This window comes from Apaloderma vittatum, unplaced genomic scaffold (genome assembly GCF_000703405.1).
Source record: "Apaloderma vittatum isolate BGI_N311 unplaced genomic scaffold, ASM70340v1 scaffold9061, whole genome shotgun sequence".
NCBI lineage: Eukaryota > Metazoa > Chordata > Aves > Trogoniformes > Trogonidae > Apaloderma > Apaloderma vittatum.
Window position 1 is genome coordinate 37,641 of NW_009700796.1, and position 13,579 is coordinate 51,219.

Sequence of the window (13,579 nt, forward strand, 5' to 3'; positions counted from 1 at the left end):
CATAGTTTAGCAGTTAGTCAAGACAGAATTTGGCTATTCCTAGTAAGGAAGTGATAGATAAATGTGGGTAATGTTTACTTGAAGATTTCAATGGTCTGCACATCTTGATGTGGTCTCTTTTATGGTTTTGCACATGAAGGACTCTGCAGAATGTGGGACATGACTGAACTCATGGTCTGAGGTTTTACAGCATGGTACCCAGTTCTTACCAAAAAACAGAATGCTTCTTAGAATAGGCTGCAGGAATCCTTTTCCAGGGAGATCACTGCATGGGGTCTTCTTTGATGTCATGTTTTTCATTGTGCAACTTCAACTTAAATTTCGTTAAGACAATAAAAGTCAAATTATCAACTGGGCAGGGAGTGCACATGGAGGGCACAGAAGGCCAGCGGCAGCTCTGATGTTGTGGTTAGTTCTCTAGCTGCCCCGAGCCATGCATACACTGGGTGTGTTGGGTGTGCTGGATACGTTCCGTACTGCTCAAGGACCGTCGGAAGCCATGATGTGCTTGCAGTCACTTTGTACCTATTTCTGTTGCTCTATGCATACATAGGAGATTACTCATTTGGACAGGAAAAATATTCCAGTAATTTGGACACACACTGCTTAACTGACTTGTTCTTAAACTAGAAAAGCTTTTCCTGTACCTCCTGCTGAGTGGTCCCCAGGACTTCTCCATCAGGAAAAGCATGACGTGTGAAACAGTTCACCTGCGAAACAGATGAGGCCTCATCCTGGGAACATGTGAGGTTGCACAGTTTCAGGCACGAGAAACAAAATGAGTGTCCAGCTGCATCACAGAGAGTTTCAGCTTACAACGCTGGTTGGTGATCCTAAAGGTGTCCCTTGTCTCCTTGTGCCTCATTACCTCCATGTCTGCCATTAATGGGCTGTATTTTCAGTGCTTTTATATCATGGCAGGAGCAACGCCTGATACAAGTTTGCCTTTTGGTGCAATGCATAAAAGTAAACAGATTAGCATGCTGCAGTCTAAAAATATTATTTTTATATTTTTAATATATTATGAGAACATATTCATCCATAAAGCCATGAGAGGGCAGCATTCTCTATCATTCATATTCTCTTTCTGCTGGAAAATTAAGAGACACTTTCTTTAACATTCATCTCATAAACCACAGAGAAGTGTTATATATAATTCAGAGCTTGGTTCAATATTCTTTGTAATCAATAGGAATGTTTCCCTTGATTTAAACAGATGTTGGACTGAAACTTCAGTTGTTCAAAATGACATCAGGAAGAATTGTCTGCATAATTTAAATCAGAAGATACTGAAAATAAACAGCCAGGAAATAGTTTTGGTGGTGGTTAACTGTTGGAACCAAATAGCAAGAATACTGGTGTATTCTCTGCTTCTTGATGCCTTTGAATACAAACTAGTTGTCTCCTTGGAAAAAGTGGACAAACGCTTTGGATTCGATACTGAGGGAGCGGAGTGGTGTTCTGTGAACTGCATAGCATGAAAGAGAAATTGATGCTGTACATATGCGGACAAGATAAGCCCCACATTTCTCTATGCTATTAGTTATTCAGTGGAACAACACCTTAAGGTTTCAGGGAGTGGTTTTAAAATAGAAATGGGATGTATTTTGACATGAACTTCTCAAAGTTCAGAGCATTTGCATCATCTACATTACACAAGCAGTAAGGTTTGCTGCGCATAATGATCTCTCTGACTCTGGAATCCATTAGTCTGGTCAATATGATTAATCTAGCCAATACAATAAGTTCAGTGCAAAATTTTACAGCTGTCGTGATCCTTTGAGCAACACACAGTACATTTTGTAACAATAAATGATTGGGCTTTTTGAAAGAATGAACTGCATTTTTTGCAAAATTAGAACAGCTTAAGACAGAGAGGTTTTAGAAAGGGGAAGCCAAACTGTTTCCCTCCAAATAATTGCCTCAGAAATAACTTGGGTCACAAGAAACTACAGATTTTTAGCCAGATAAATATTTAGACATCTCACAATGTCAGTCTGACGTAGAGTAGCAAGTGCTAATTAGAATTCTTGCTTGCAGTTTCAGCAGAAGAGTATTTAATGAAATGGAAACCAAGCTATTCTTTCTATACTGCTTGACATGGTGACCCAACCCCAACCTCTGTGGGTTTATGATGAAATAGTATTTTCTTATTTGTTTACTTCATCTCCTGCTGGTGAGGGAAATTCCTGTATGTCTCTTATTCACTGTGTTGCAGTCATTTCAACACCCCTAAAATGAGGCACAAAGTTTTCTCCGTGAATGCCCTCAGGAGGTACCACAAACTGCGGTTTCACAGACAAGTCATTGGGACAAATGCAATGGTGAGCAAAAGAGTGACGTGCCCCAAGCAACCATCCGGCGTGTGAGAAAGCAAAGGATCTCCACAATGGTTGGTGGTAAAAGAAACAAAAATGTTATTTGATCTATACCTACTTAGAGATGTTATCTTACCTAGAACTAGAATCACAGAATATCGGGGTGGAAGTGACCTCGGGGATCGTCTGTTCCAACCTTGGCAAAAGGACGGTTTAGACAAGATGGCCCAGCACCTTGTCCAGCTCAGTCTTCAAAATGTCCAGTCTTGTGGATGCCACCACTTTCCTGAGGAGATTATTCAAACTGCTGATTGTTCTCACTGTGAAAAATGTTCCTCTTGCGTCCAGTGGGAATCTCCCCAGGAGTAACTTGTACCCATCTGCTTGCATTTTCTTTCACTGATATCCACTGCTTAAAAAGGTTTCCCATTGTTTCTGGGGGAAAGGAGTTTTGTCAGTTACTTTTAAATGGGACCATCAGTTTTGTTTTGAAGACTACTAGAGGTTGTTAGCATTTGTCAACTTGAAATATTTTCACATTGTTTCCAAAACAAAGAAAAATGTGAGGTATTATTTAATTTCCCGTAACTTGCAGTATAAAAATGAATTCAATAACAAGTGAATTTTGCCAAGACAGCTGTATATTTTTCTTTGAGAAATGATGTAGCTGGTTCAGACTAGCCCACATTTTACATGGGATTTGAATTACTGCTTTTTCAATGGATCTTAAAAGTTTTTTCTCTGCTGTTCAACTAAATACCAAAGCTCCAGTTCAGGAAGGTACTTCATAGTGTGAGTAACCCTATTCAAAGGAGTGGGCTAGCAAAACACTTCGAGTCGGACATGTGCTTACATATCTCAGGAACGAGGGCTTGGCATACAATGAAACTAGCTGTTGTGTGTGGGACCCACACATGATCTGAGTCTCAGTGCCTCATGCTTGACCTTATCTTGATCTTATTTATTCTGGTAACATTCAAGAGGCCACAGCCCTGTTGTGAGTAGTGTAAAACAGGGAAGTATAAAATGCAAATAGTCGAGATAAGGCCCAAAAGAAATGTCACAACATGCAAGGAAAATGAATAAAGTAGTAGCAGCAAGCAGCATCATAGCTTTATGCCTCTTCCTTTTTGGATGGAAGGTTGGGTAAGGTTGGGGAGGGAGAGGTGAGATGAGGGAAAGGCAGCAAAGCTGCTTGAAGATGTGGAGGTGGAAATAAAGGGTGGGAAAAAGCCAGCTCTTTACTATGGGGCAATGGAAATCCGCTCAAGACAGCGCAGAGGTCCTTGATCTGGGTTCTGCTCCAAATGGACCAATTCACTCTCCCCTTCTCGCTGAATCCAGCCCCTACCACTGCGTGGCGGGGAGAGGGGAGATGGAGAGATAACCATCGCTGTCTGGCTTCTGCTGTTGCCAAAGCGGCTGATGAATCGCCTTCACCGCCCTCCTTGTCTGCGTGTCTGGCTTTAGTTCGCGTTTCTGTTTTTGGGACAGAGCTGTTGTGGAAGGCCATGGATTTTGACTCATTTTAGCAGTCAGCTGATGTATTCAACAGGGAGCTTATTTTGCTAAATAAGCTACAAAGCAAAACACCAAGACGCTATTGCAGTGAAATAAAATACAGACTCTAATTGACAAAATAGTTTTGAATAAATCTTTCCATTGTCACAGTCAGCTCAATAAATGCCAAGACCTGTCAGCACCACTTCTTAGTTACCTACCCAAGGTAATTATATAGCTCTTCTCACTGTAGAATCCAACTGCATCCCAATTTGAAGTATTAATCTGTTAGCAATCCCAGTGTATGGCTTTTTACCCAAACAGCATAAAAAAATCAAGGCAAAAATAAGTGACAGGCTCCATCTTGCAAGATAGTCAGATCCCATCTCTGCTTGCAGAGCCAAAATAACTTGGAGATCACTGTAGATGTCTTGCTGGGAGTGCGTGGGCGAGGCGGTGCCACAGCAGAGAACTGCAGTCAGCTTTTTCAAGAGCCCTACACTTCTGTCCTTGTGTGGAGAAATGGCTTCGGAGAAGTAATGTGCAAGTTGCTCCTTTCTCCTTTTACGTCCATGCTCCCAGGCAGTCCCAGTCCCTGTGGGCATAAGGCCGAACATTTGATTTAGCAAACATTTGCAAACAGGCCATGCCACCCACATGTGTGGTTATAAATAGTAAATATGCTGCATTTAGTTATGGAACTGTGATGCTTTTCATCCCTTTACAACTTCAAACTCCGCGTGTGAGCCGGAACAGCAGCCGCTTTGTCCTCGGAGCTGCACGAATCTGTTTGGAAGAGGCATCCAATGCGCACTTCTGCTGAAATTTTACATCTGTCCTTCTGGTTGGCTACCTAAGTGTGTTTTCATGTGTAAAATCATTTTATAGGTGGAATAGGGAGGAAAAATGAGCCCCCAATTCATGAGCAGAAAAGGGGATGTTGCCGATTGCAGACCAGATATCACATGGTCCCTTTCACAAAATCAATGTTTCAGTGAAGAAAAAATGTTCTGATGCCAGTTTGACTGCAGACCGTGTTCTGTGCACCTCACTGACTTCAGCTGGCATCTCTGGGTTGTATGTCAGATTGCAATCAGGCCTTTGAAATTAGAAGAAAAAGAAAGGCCTTTTATGGCATTTTGTGCAGAACATATTTAAATAATCTAAGTATTTAGACTTCCAGAACTGATATTATAGTTGGGGGGGAAGTAAATTTTTAATTTTCTCAATTTTCTTCTGTTTTTCACAGGTGGCCTGTTTCTGTTCTCCTCTTGCACTAAAGATCCAAAATTTGTCCTGGTAAATTTATCTGTAAAAATCTACTTAGTTCAAGAGTCTGCTATTGTGATGAAATGCCACTGTATTTAACAAGAGGTATTCAGGCAGGTCCTACAAAAAAGTATTATTCTCCTGCAAAATCTGCCCTAAAAACCTTTTAGAATTTATTTGTGATGGTGTGTAGGTTGGTTTTTTTTTTCCCAGAAGACTATATGAGAAGGGTATCATTTTGTATTAAATTGCAATAGCTAAAAAAGTCTATGAAGAGATAATAATTTTCTGTATGCTAAAGGACTTTCCTCCATGAGGATATAAGCAAGCCCTACAGGAACTGGTAGTTAATGCTGCAGAAGAATCTTTCAGGCTTAGAGAGCTTGGGGGAGGGTGTCTGAGTGCATTAGTATTCACTCCACATTCTTGCCTGCTGTTCCACATGCTCTGTTTTGTGTTTCCATAAACTGCTCTGGATGCAGATCCAAATTATTAAAAAGAATTCACAGGGAAGGAAAAAAAACCCAACCAAACAAAAAAAACACTAAAAAACCCCCAGAGTAGCATTTTCTATGTATTTCCTCATTGCCTTCCTTTTCATTGACATTTACTGTTAGCCTTTTTTTAGCAGTATGAAAAAAGATGGCAGAAGCAGAGAAGAGAAAGGCTTTTTCTTGTAAGAAAGGTTTTTACGTGTTAGAGAGAAGTTCTCACAACAAATCAGAGCTGTTACCTTTCCTCGTGCAGTCAGAATCAACAATTTAAAGCAGCAGCACTGAACACTTTAACCAAAAGGGCACTTTAAAATTATTATTATTCTTTCTTGTTTGCAATATCTACTTTGACACGGGGGAAAAAAAAAAGCATATTCACCTCTCTGTGTTAGTGTTTTCTAGCAGGATGAACATTCACTTCCTCTGTTTTTATTTTGCACTTCTCAAGACTCTCAAGTCCTAAGTCAGTCCAAGAGCCAACCTAGCCAAGGAGCCATGCTTCTGTCTCCTCAAGATGAAATCATAGCTGCAGGAACACTTACTGCAAAATTTCATGGAAGATAAAGTGGGCAGTATCACCTGCAATAAATGCATGTTCTGCTTTGCTCCTGCTAAAAAAAAAATATAAATCTGCTTCTTACTAATAGCTTGGAGGGAGAAGCCTTCACTTTCTTGGTCACTAAGACAAGTTTGGTTCATGGCCCACCACCACTGACTCTAGGCTCCTCTTTTAATATTTGTCCTAGTAGTGGTATTCTTGAATACTAACTAAAAAGGAACATTGTCTCACAGTATAGATCTATATTGCCTACTCTGATAGAAAGTCAGAAGAATTCTTCTGTCTCTAGAAATATGGAAGTATTTTGATATCTACATGGGGGAAAAAAAAAAAAAGAGAAGCTAGAAAGTTGAGGGGAAGCATCAAAAGCAAAATCCTCCAAACACTGGGAATAGACAAGCTTAGAAGAAAGCTGAGAGGGGTGAATAAGGTGGATTCAGGGAAGAGATGCATGTCTTGCACACACACATACACGCAGAGAAGTCAAACGTTTGGTACTTAAAATTCCCATTGCATGAAATACAGCAAACCCACCCAGCTAACTGAGGTGCAGCACAGTAGATGCAAAACCTTCAAATCAACAGCATTCCCTTGTGGGCAACAGTCACTTGTCTCTGGGCAATCTCTGGTCCCTGGCTGAGTGCAGGGCTGGGATTTGTGCTGTTGCTCGCAGGCTGCCACCCTGCTGTGCATACCGTAATGAAGAATAAATATGCATGAAGTCGACAGTTAGCTTGGCTTCCACCAAAGCTTAATTCAGCTCACTTCTCAGTGCCGAATAAGAGAAATTAATAAAAACAATTTATAGTTCTTTTAACACAGTGAGTAAAGAGCAGCATGTGATAAAAATGCTAAAAGTGGGAAAACTTCAGAGCTGTGGGGAGACAAGGACTGTGCACTCCAACACTGCCAAGAAGGCAAACATAGTTTGCAGGGCACTGATGGACTAAATAAAAGAAAATGTCTGGTCAGAGGGAACAAAGGAATGTGCTGGAGCATCCAGGGAGGATGTAGTGCAGTCCACGACAGCTGGAATGCATCTCCTGAGGAGACTGAAATTCTTTCCACCTTCTCCCCCCTCCTTGTTTTGCTTTTCAACCTTCTCTGCCAAGAAAAGGACAAAAGCTTTATTATGCCTGAAGATTGGCCACAAGCAAAAGTACCTAAAAGGTGCTTCAGAGCATTTAGTACATGAGCATGTGCTATTTCTGCAGGGTCGTGGCAAGCTTTCCGAGTGACTTCTGCCATCATCCACAAATTGCATATTTCTTCTGTGCTACTTCACAAAGGTCCCTCCTTTTTTTCTTGGCTTGTGCCACTGCACTTCCTTTGAAGCCAGAAGCTGCAGAGCTGACATTGTACAAGAAATTTCAAGTAAATTCTGATAGCCATTTTGGGGAGCAAACATTGAGTGTCCATTACTGATTTTGTTACTTTATTTTTCTTGTGTCTGTGCATAGACATACGTGGGGCTTTTTGTGGGTAATGCTGCACAAAGTCCGAGGAAGGCTACATACTTTCTTAAGAAACTTCAAAATGTTTTTAGTAAGTGCAACAAGTAGACAACATCGAAATAAATTTATTTTTTTTTATGTATACACACATATATTACATACTCTTAAAAAAAATCTTCCTTTATACTAGCCTGACCTTCCCCTCAGACAATTACCTCTCAGAGGCTGTGGGTCATTCCCAGAGAGGGTGAACGGACTAGAAAGTAGAGAGTCTTCAGACTTCATTCAAGAAAGGTGGCCTGTGGACAGAGGACAGTACTGATGAAGACATAGAGATGACTGTGAGAAAATGGGCAAGCTGAGGCGAGCCTCAGTGGCACAGTGAAGGAAACAGAAGCCACATGAAAGGAAACATGAAGGTAATTAGGATGGGAAAAGATTATGTCTCTGTTGAAGGTGTGGACGAGATGCTTTAGCTCAATTCAGTGGGAAAAGGAAAGGCTGTTGGAGAAAGTCAAAAGAACATGGTACTGATGTGTCAGAGGGCAAGGTCAGAGACTTTTTATAAGTAAGGGGAAAAGCAATGCTATATGTGTCTGAAATTACTGGATTTGTAATGTTTTCTACATACCTCATAGGGCTGACATACAGATTGCTTGATATTTGCAGTTGCAAGATACTGATTTTATACCCAGTATTCTTACTTTGGTTGATTTCCTTACAAGACTGCATTCCTTCACAGTGTTTTTTCTTCTGTCCAACCTCAGTAAAGTCCACACTTGTGGTTCCCGTCTCTTATCACAGTTGTGTTTCAGATTCTTTGGCATTTAAAATCCCTGCTGTATTTAGAGGTTCACTGTCACAAGAAGCAACCAAGGCCCTGTGTCCAGCTTCTTCTCATAGATGACGACTGTTTTGAACTATTTTTGTGGTTGGGAGAGCCTAGAAATCCACAGGTGGTGAAACCATTTGGATGTAAATTATACAGGCTGTCCATCAAGCTGCACAAGCCAGTAGCTTGGTTCACAGTTGATTGAACCCAGTGTCTGAGAGATTTAAATTCAGAACATGTGGCAAAAAAAACCCTCTGATGTCCATGCAAAATTCATTGAAGGCTGAGCACAGCCTCATTGCTGGCCTGACATCTTTGCGTATATGGAAAACCAGAAGGAGGGAAAATTGGTGCTATGTTAATACCACCCAAATATACACAATGAAGTCAGACTGAAAGCAATGAAATTACAGCCACTCCTCATGAGCTAACGGGACCATTTTCCTTAACCAGTGACCTTCAATTACAGAGTAGCAAGCAAATTAGTAGAGACAAAAAAGAAAAACCTGTTAGCCAGAAAATCTTACTGACTAAAGCTTGTCTTGCTTCAGTTCCAGTTTTTGTAGCTTTCGGTAAAGTATGCGCTGTCTCTTTTGGAGTACTGGTGTTAACTGGAAATGTTGATTCTGGGAACAATGAATTCCTTCTTATCAAATGGTTGGAGTTTACAACTGAGTTCTTCAGGAGGCTTGAATTTTTCAGAAGACTGTGTGCTTGAAGGGTGTGAATCATTGCAAGAAGGCTTCTGATGCCACAGAGATCAAGTTAGGAAGAAATTCAAGGCCAAAAAAGGCCAGGGCAGGAAAGATTAAATGAAACCGCCGTTTCTCAGTTCCCAGCCCTCTGGCATTCCTTATGCTCATGGTTGTTTGCCTGTAGGTCAGAGTGACTGTGAAGCAGGTTGGAATGCAAATTTGCAGTGCAGCAGTTTGGTGGGCTCCAGACTGAGGTGCAGGGCGTACTCTGAACTACAGCCATCTGAGAGCTAGGAGGCTGATCCTGCCTGGTTCCAGTTGCTTACACAACCTGAAAAATTCACGAATCCGGATGAGTGATGGGATATGAATCCACTCTGAAAGGGGATAATGTTACCTGCCAGCTAAGGGTGTCCTCACAGGGAACCAGCACTTTTGAGATTCACACGCTGACTTAACTCCCTCGGTAGGCAAGCCCAAACAGCAAACAATATATGGCCTTCTTCACTTTGAAGTTGGAGGAGGTGTTTGTACTTAATTGTTCATGTCTGGTAACTCTATACACATTCCATGACTCTAATTTTTCAGTTCCTCCACTGAAACCTTTAAATCCTATAATCCAAAGCGAGTTCTATTTTGATAGGACAAAGTCCCTCTTTACCTCTGTGAATACATAGCTTGACAAGCAAAGTTTTCCTTTTGGTATATTAGCACCTTGTATCTGCCTCAGATTTACTAAATGAGCCAAGGTCTCAATTAAAAAAAATGAGGCAAAAACAATTTACAAGACAAAAAAGCCACACAGTTAAACCAAAGATAATCACTTAGATATAAGCTTTTTTTGTCAACATTATTTTTTCTTTTCCTTCAGCATATGTTGGCATGAAATTTTTCCCCAGGGTTTCTGAGTTATATGAGAGAAAAGAGATGGGGAAATATCTGTAGGGGCTTTCCCACCTACCTGAGCAAAATCTGAAACATGCTTTCCTGCTATCTGCACCACTACACCTTCTGCAGTTTATCAGGTTTCTTTAAGCCTCCATTTTCAGAGTTTTCCCAGGATGGTTCAGGTCATCAGCTCTTACAATTTAAACAGAGATTAATTTCTAAGGGACTGCTGTAACAGCATGGTAGAATGCCAGACAGTTTCCTTCTTGCAGCTACTAATATGTTTGCTTTCAGAAGCAATCGATCTTTTAGAGATCCCTCTTCCCCTTAGTTTGACAGAAATCTGTTAATGACGAAGCTCTGAGTGTTCTTTAAATGCAATGTGTGGTGAACTTTGAGTCCCGAGCCTGAAGCCACAGTCTTCCCACTGTTTGTTGCTTGGGCTCAATAAACATCACACTGATATATTGAGATGACTCAGCTACGCAGCATTCACCTGCCAGCAAAGACTCACTGGTCTGAACTTGTGAGTTTTTCCAGATAGCAGACAGACTGAAAGAGCAAAGCCATTTATAAACATGGTGATTATAATGATGCATGGGAACAAAAATAGATTTATAACAATCATAACATCCAGGACAGCAATACAAATAGTGAGGATAAAAACCAGGGAAAGATAAATACCTGTCTGGAAGTATGACTACTACTGAATCAATAAGCTGATGTCCTACAAAAAGCACGTCATTATAGATTGAAAGCAATGTGGTGTCAGTACCTTTCAGTCTGCCCAAGGAAAGTGGTTCTTTTTCTCCAGATTTATGTACTGTTACAAGTTGCAATGAACAGTATCTGTTAACTAGAGGGCTGTTTCTGCATCATGTTTAACTAATGATTTTAACATCAGCTAGTCATATTCCTCTAACATGGAATGGACTACTTCATGCCTATATTTACCACTTCAGGTTTGTTAGTCAAAGAAGAAGACCTGTGGGGTTTTTTTCCTAAAAGCTTATTTTCCTATTACATCTTGTAAACTATGTTATGGATAACGAATAATTAAAAGGACTTAACTTTTAAGAAATCATTTCAGGCTGTCCCTGCCCTGTTATGGCATGTAGTCACAAACGTGGTTCTTTTAAACATTGCTGAGAACAGCTTGGTTGTAGCATGGACAAGTGTTTATTACAGGGTTTGCTGCCTTGTCCTATGATTCCATGCTCTGCAAAGCACATCTTAACTAATTCCCAAAGGCAAAGTGGCAGTGCTCTAAAGCACTTGTGAAAACATTCAAAGTGCAGTTTAAGCCTTGTTAAAGCACAGTTCTTCTCTGAAAAGTGACGCTAAACATGGCAATGTGGGATCCTGTATTTATTGTCTATTTGTGATTTCCAGATTGAACATGCTAAGTACAGCTATATAGTTCCCTCCTAACATCCACATCCAGCTCCACAGACTCTAGTGAGACTAGACAGTTGAAACTTTCATGTGCATGTGTCGTTAAGATGATGGTCTCCTTAGCATCTGTCCAAATCTGCTGTCCTCACTGAAACAGATACACCTTGGCCCCCTTCCACTTAGCTGAATGAGCTCATGGAGGATCTGTTTTCTTCTCATTAACCTGTGTCTGTTTTTTCACTGTTTTTTCACATCTTTTCAGGCATGTTAGCAAATTTAACTCTGAACACAATATACACAAACCAGACATGTTGAAGTAGATGTCACCTTTTAAGAATAGCCAAATTTTTAGATAAAAATCTTCAGTGGCTTTTTAATTTGTTTTCTGGTCTGTTTCATGGCATAAAATACTTTGATCTCTAGAAAATTGTTATATGAACATATTTTCTATACACATTAACCTGTCTAAACACTATGAGCTACATATTTATTTCTCTAAGAGAGCCAGCTGTTGCCTGTTTATGGCTAGCACCAGCAGTGAGAAGACACAGCTCAGTCCAAAGCCCCCTGCAATTCAGTTACACTGTTCAATTAACCTTGCTGTTTGATGCTTTTCCTTCTGCTGTATCTGAGCAGGAAGCAATCAGCCTCACCCACTTCCTAAGGACCTCTGAGTTGACACTGAAGCTTGTTGTTCCCAGTGAGGAGTAGAGGCACATGGTCATGTCCAGCTCTTGGCCCCTAAGGGGATAAAGCTTGTTTGGCTTAAATAACTTCTTCTGATGGAGTTGCTATAGCATTCTGGTTGACACTTAAAGTTGGTCCCTATATGGAGAACATCATTCTCACACATAGGTACCGTGACATGGTTAAAGATGGCCATTTCAAAAACAATACTTCCTCTTACACCACAACAAAAATGTGGACATGTAAAAGTAGATGCTGATTATTAGCATTACTGTCGCTTTTTCTGGGCAGCATGTTCATATATATATATATAATAGATGCTAAAGAGCTAAAACGCTCTGAAAAGACTACAGGAAGAGTTGCAGCATCCATTCAAGGTGCAGTAGTAATCAAGCGGTGACTGCAACCCAGTAGACGCCAGCAACACTCCTTCACGTCATAGGTTTTCCATGCCAGTTTCCAAACCACTTCTTACAAAGAACTCATCAGTGTTTCAAGTGTCTTGAATTTTTAGTGTCCTGATGACTGTAATCAGCATCAGTTTCGATCTGAGGCTATGCTTAATGGGTGTTCAAATGGTTACAGACGTGTAAGGAGGAATGTGCAAGGCTGTCCTTCTTAAGGACGATGGCTTTGTGGCTTAGTGTAGCTGTATTTCTGTGAAGCAATATGCAGGCTTTTCCCACCTCACTCTTTTGCCAATTCTGCACAGCCTTGTGACTCCAAGGGGCAAAACTACACAACCTAGAGCCAACTTGGGCCCCAAATTTTGAATGCTCGAGAGCTGGAATATCCAGAGCTGAGGTTTTGGTCTGGCCTGTGCAAAGGGAGAGAAATCCATCTGTAAAAACTGAAGGCACATCTGGGTTTGGCTTCTACCCCAGGATCCCACAGCCTTCCATAATCCCTTTCTGAATACCTGCAGGTTGGGAGAAGAAATCTCTTCTCCACACATTTGCCTGGAAAGCTGCACCCAGCTCCATGCCTGGTGAAGGCGGGATCCCCAGGGCTTCCAGGGAGCCCTCTGAGCAACCCAGGGAGACGAGACCAACAGGGTTTGATCCTTACGGCTTTAAAAAAATGCCCTTTTCTAACTAAAAGTGAGGAAGAAAGAACAGGCCCCTGAGTGGTGCTTCTCCTGTGGGCAAGGGCTTGCTGAAAGCACTGAATATCACTGGAAAATCACAACCACAGGAGTCTCCTCCTCACAAAGCCCCTCTGGGCTGGTGCTGGCCGGCAGTCAGCCCGGGCCAACAGACACCTGCCATGGCAAGCAGGGCTGTCTTGGCAAGCGCTGGGGCAAGGGGCCTCAGCGGGGAAGGGAAACCAGCGGGAATCCTCCTTCCCCTCAGCCTCCTCGTCCCTGACGTTTGCTTCCTGGCCAGCCCCGCTCCTGGAAACCCCTTGGGAGAGGAGCCGAAAGGAGCCACCTTCCTCCTCGGGAAATGGCAGCCCTGGATGTTGCTGAGGGCCCGGCGAGGGGTGGCC